This window comes from Pinus tabuliformis, chromosome 4_2 (genome assembly GCF_031772625.1).
Source record: "Pinus tabuliformis cultivar Carrire ecotype Pingquan chromosome 4_2, CPIR1, whole genome shotgun sequence".
In the NCBI taxonomy this organism is placed as follows: Eukaryota; Viridiplantae; Streptophyta; class Pinopsida; order Pinales; family Pinaceae; genus Pinus; species Pinus tabuliformis.
Window position 1 is genome coordinate 951,923,046 of NC_142304.1, and position 6,000 is coordinate 951,929,045.

Below are 6,000 nucleotides of genomic sequence, written 5' to 3' on the forward strand. Positions count from 1 at the left end.
TTTCCAAAATCATATAGACCAGATTGAGTTGGATGAGCCTAGATCATTCGAAGAAGCCATATGTAAATTGAAGCATTGTTATGAGCAGTCAAAGCGCAAAGTTGAGCCTAAACGTGAATTTAAGGGAAATGAGAAAGTAAAAGGGAAATGGCCACTGAAGCGGGGAAGACCTCAATATGTAGGTGAAAAAAAAAATGGTTACTTACAAGAAGTTTAATGCAGTTAATAAGGGACATGGGTTGCCGCATGAAGAGAAACATACTAGAGGTGATGGTAGAGGACCATTGCAATGTTGGATATGTGGGAAATATCATCGCAAGAAGGATTATCCATTGTACTAGGGAGGTAGGCCTCATATCTATAGTGCTCAAGAGGCATAAATAGTTGGGGATGTTGGTCATTGTATTCCTTAGATTTATGTCGTTGTGGACAACAAGTAGGCGGATCACCAGAAATCTATTATTGAGATGGATTGTAAGCTTTGTGATCATGTTATTTCTATTTTGATTTATCCTCAATCTAATTATAGTTATGTTAATATTGACCTGGAGGATAAGGGTGGCTTGAGAAAATAAGTGCATGCACAGTCTTGGTTGGTGCAGTTGGTTACAAGTACAAAGAAGAGAGTTCATCATGTTGAGAAATTTAGGGCATAGCAATTAGGTGATTTCTCTTCTAATGATAACTGCTTGTGAATTCCTTTTACTTATTTATATTAGGATCTTCTCTTAGATTATTATAGTTTTCTTCTTCATCAAACAATTACCAATGCATAAACAATAAAGAGACAAGAGACACAAAATGTAGGCGATCAACCAGGGCCAAAAACTCTCCAACTTGAGAGGAAAACCCAAACGAATTCTTCTTCATATAGAAACTTCAATTGATGCATACGAAGACCATGACCAAGGCCCTTACCCTATTAACCTTTCCAAGACCAAGTCACAAGGCTTCCTTAAATTTTTCTTCTTTTAGATAGTCAAATTTATTTCCTCCTCTCATTTCTTCGGCTAACCTTCAGAATTTTGTCCTCGACTCATATTTGCACCTCTCGACCCTTCTTTGGAAACCCTAGTTTTATTACTTTAGAAAAATATTATCTCTCATCTTACTTCACTTGAGATGGAGATTATTCCTTCCTTAACTCAGTTAGAGGATACACTTGATCTCCTCCTAAATTTGTCTTCTCCAAATGACTATAATATCTCAGCTCTTACTACAAATGACAATACTATATTCTCGCATGTGTGGAGGTATTAGCCCAAAAACATATCCAAATGAACTATGTTGTCTTCCTCTTTCTTCGCTTGGTGATAAGACTTTTGTTTTTGTGATCTTCGCACCTTTTCTTATTTAGATTGACTTGACCGAAATTGAGTTCTCAAAATGAAGGTTGTGTTGCCCATATATAGTGTTTTGTCCATCAAATAAGCTGACTTGTGCCTTTGGTAAGTTGACTTTTCATCCAAGGAGCATCATTTTCTTCTTTTGAAGGTTGACATGAGGGGGAGCTTGTGACAAGGTTTTAGAGGGTTTGTGACATAATCAAATTTTCTTTTTACAGTGTGTAATATGCCCAAAAGGGTCTTCAAAATTTGACATTGACTTTATAAACTTTATGACATTATGACCAAACCTAATAGCTCTCAATGGGAGTTTCTACCAAAAATAAAATTCCTTGAGCATGAAACCCATGACTCAAGCATTAAAAAATAATTTTATTTTTCTTATTTTCATCAATTACATAAATCATAATTACACTGGTCATTATGAAGACCGTGTAGAAAATCTTGTAGATTCACAAGCTCATGCAATGTACTAAAGCACAGGACAAGAATCTACTTCTACTTTCAACCGGAGAAAGCCAATAGATCGATGAAAACAATGTGAACAAGAAGAAGATAAATCAATGGCACATAACACAAGATGTATATGGAGAAAGCCACTATTCAAACCCCGCTATCTGTATTGCATATATCATAAATATGAGTGAATATACAAATCTTGTTCTGACTAGAACAATTCCGCACAAGTATTCTCAACTCTCTCAACTCACAAGCAAGCTCTTGGCCAACACTTAGCCAATTATTCTTCCCTCCAAGCCCCTATTTCCTTGCACAATTCCTATGGTTGAATATCCCAAATTAATGGGAATCCAATGCTTCCAAAACTACGCAATCCAATCTAGGTTGAATTTCTGATTGCTTGCATGATCTATACAACTCAGTAAATCATATAACTAATAGTACAATATCCCTGCACTCTAGTCTCAACTAGATATTTCTCAGAATTGACATGCATGAGTTTCTAATGAGGGAATCTTCAGTTAACAAGAGTGACACTTGTGGATTCACTAGTGCACCAATTGACTGTTAACTCTCTATTAGTTCCTCAAACAGTTTGGAAATAATTTAATTGAACATAACTCATTAAAATGAGTTATCTAATTGCAACTCACAATTAAACTCATCCTGGACCCCTAAAACTTAGGTAGAACATATACATGACTTCAGAAAGACTTCCAACTCGAAATTTCTAATCTAATTAAGTTAATTAAACTTAATTAACTATTTACCAGTTGCTATGAGAATAGAATTCAATTTTAATTCACAATTTAAATTCAAAGAAAAATTTAAACTGAAATTTCTTATTGCCATTTCTCAACCCTCCCTCTCAACAAGAAAGGGATTATCAGCTACCTCAATCTTGTCTCTGTGAAACTTGAATTTATATCTTGACAATGACTTTGTCAAAATGTCAGCATCTTTCTCCTCCATGGGAATGTACTCTAACAACATAATCTGCCTCAATACACCATCTCTGATCCATATTTAAACAAGAACGCAACAAATTACAAAGATAACCATAAACACATAGATGCAGCGGAAATAATACTTCATTTCATTAATGTAAAATACTGAAATATGCTTACAAACATAAATGGAAATAAACCAACTAGGGAGATGGTAGCTTATCTCTGAGAAGATATGTGGCGGCTACATGCCTCTGAACTACCCTACGATGAGGCTCAAGGGCATTTTTATTAATGAACAATAAGAGAAAACCCTAAACAACCAAAACCCTAACCCGAGGAGATGTAACACCAAGAGTTTATGGTCCCCATTGGGGTGAGTTGGACAGCCAACTTCCCGAGGTCGTGACTTGGTCATATTATCTCCGTTTGACGCACATGATAACCCATTGGAAAGATCTCTCCAAGGACTATAACCAAAAAGATGATTTTAAACAAAAAATTATTGGTGGTAGATTTCCAAAAAAATGTCGTTTAGGGCCTCAAAACAACTGGGGAAGTTTAGGACCCAAAAAACTACTAAAAATAGTAAATTGTGCTACAATTAAGGGAACTGAAAAACTAAAAGAATCAATGGTGGGGGTCCAAGTGGAATTGGCAGGTAGCCACCAATATTGACCTCGATCATTCCTCCCCCCTTAGGAAGCAATGGTCCCCATTGCATTAAGTTCCTCCATGAGATGAGCAAACTTCTGCTTAACTTGGTCCCTGGTGAACCACTTGCCCTGGTGAAGGAGTTGGCCTGCTTTGACAACTCGATACAGTTGGATATTCTGTTGGCGAGTGTGCTTGATCTTTGTGTCCATGATCCGATCAGTTGCAACTTGTTCCATGCAATTTGGATTTAACTCTACGGGTGTGATCTATTCTGTAATGTCAAATGTGTCTAGTAATGGTGGAAAGTATGGTCGAAGGTGGTCCACATTGAACACTGGGTGCAGGCCAAGGAATGGGGGAATGCTGAGCTCAAATGCATTGTCTCCCATAGCCTTGGTAATGGTGTAAGGACCATATCGGAGTGGTCTAAGTTTTCGATAGGCTCTGGTAAGGCGTTCCTTTTGCAAATGCAACCAGACTTTGTCGCCCACCTAAAACTTATGTGGCACCTGATGTTGATCATGTTGTTAGGCCCCTATACTACTAGTGTAACCCCTTATTGTTATTAGTATAACCCACTTATTATATTTATGTACACATGTAGTGCCCATATTGTTACTATTGTGCCCCATAGAAGCCCACTATTGTTATTATTGTGCCCTTACATTATTATTGTTACGTCGGCTCTGATTATGTTATAACCCCTTAGACTCCTATATATAGAAAGGATGTCTTTTCATTTGTATCATCCAAGAATTGTTCATTTATGTAATGTAAAGGAGGTTGCCCCCTCGAAGAGGTTGAATTCTAAGGCGTTTATCTATCTTTTCTATCTTTTCTTGAGCTGGTTTCATAACATTTGGTATCAGAGCTTTGGATTCTAGGGTTTCGCTGCTCCAAACAGGTCATCGTGGAATTTTCGCTATAATGTTTTTTCTGTGACGTTTCAGAAGTCGCAAAAACAACCCATTTGAGAATAAATCACGCTAAACCTTGGGTCCGAATTTCAGAGCTTTTTGCGCGATATTTGCGGAGATATGATCTGAGAAAGTTGGTCTTTTTGCAGACTCCTGAATTACATTCAAAACAGGTGACCTAGGGAAAATCGTCATAACTTTCTCTCTGGGGATCAGATTGAAATTTTGTAAGAAGGTACAGAAAGAGGACGGACTGTAGTTTCTTTTATTCATTTTTTAGATCCAAAGGTAAAAACAGTGACTCGTGGTATGTCGTACAAGTTCGCTCTACTGAACTAGTCTATAATCAGATCATCTTGGGAGATTGTGCATAACTCTTTCTTGGAGAATCCAATTTGGATCAGACTGGTGGCATTGGAAAGAGAACGCAAAAGGCTACTATAGGTCACAATTTTAGAACTTAAAGATCCGAAAGTACAGAGTTACAGTTGTTTCAAGGTAGAGCTCCTAAAATCAAGAAAAAGCAAGATGAGGAAGTTTGATGGCAAGGATCCGTTAAATTGGATACTTTAGATGGAGCAATATTTTGATATACATGGTGTACAATTGTTACAAAAGGTATGTATTGCATCTTCATATTTAGAACCAGATCAATTTTTATGGTACAAAGGGCTTTGTTCTCGTAAAAAACTTGTTACGTGGTCAATTTTCACGGAGGAAATGATATCACATTATGAGGATACAAAGAGCAACACCTTCTTTAGAGCAACACCACAACAGTTGGAAAGAGTAAAAGGGCTTTGTGACATAGTGGAAAGCAAAATTATGGAAACCAGGAAGCATACCCGTCACAACTATAAAGATGGAAGTGTTGTTTCTCCTAGCCTTCCACAACCTACAAGGGTTACACCACAACAATTGGAAGAAAAAAGAGAAAAAGGGCTTTGTTACAATTGTGATAGCAAATGCATTAAAGGTCATAAGTGTGCTGAGAAAAAATTATTTTACATAGAATATGAAGAGGAGGAAGAAAAGGATCAAGAAACATCAAAAGAAGAAGATATGCGCCAGGACCCCATCCCAGAGAAAGAAGAAATGAATCAGACGATATCTTGTAAAGCATTGGCAAGAATTACCACTTCTCAAACTCTCAAGATAGAAGGACATATCAAGAAGAAAAAAGTGCAAGAAGTGAAATATCACATCGAGAAAGAAGAAATGAATCCAACCATATCTTGTAATTCATTGGTTGAAATTACCACTCCTCAAACTATCAAGATAGAAGGACATATCAAGAAGAAAAATGTTCAAGAAGTGAAAGATCACATCGAGCATCAAGAAATGAATCCTACCATATCTTGTAAGGGATTAGAAGAAATTACCACTCCTCAAACTCTAGAGATAGAAGGACATATCAAGAAGAGAAATGTTCAAGCAGTGAAAGATCACATCGAGCATCAACAACAATTTCTCCAACTTTCAAAGGATAACGCCACTTCGATGCAAAATCAAAGGAAACAACAGGTAGATCAACATTGTAGTGAAAAATGTTTTGATGTAGGTGATTGGGTATTTTTACCGCTACATCTCAAGCAAGCTATTTATGAGAAGGAAATGTTGGCAATACTACATGCACTTAAAAAATGGCAACCTTATCGAATGGGAAGACTCTTC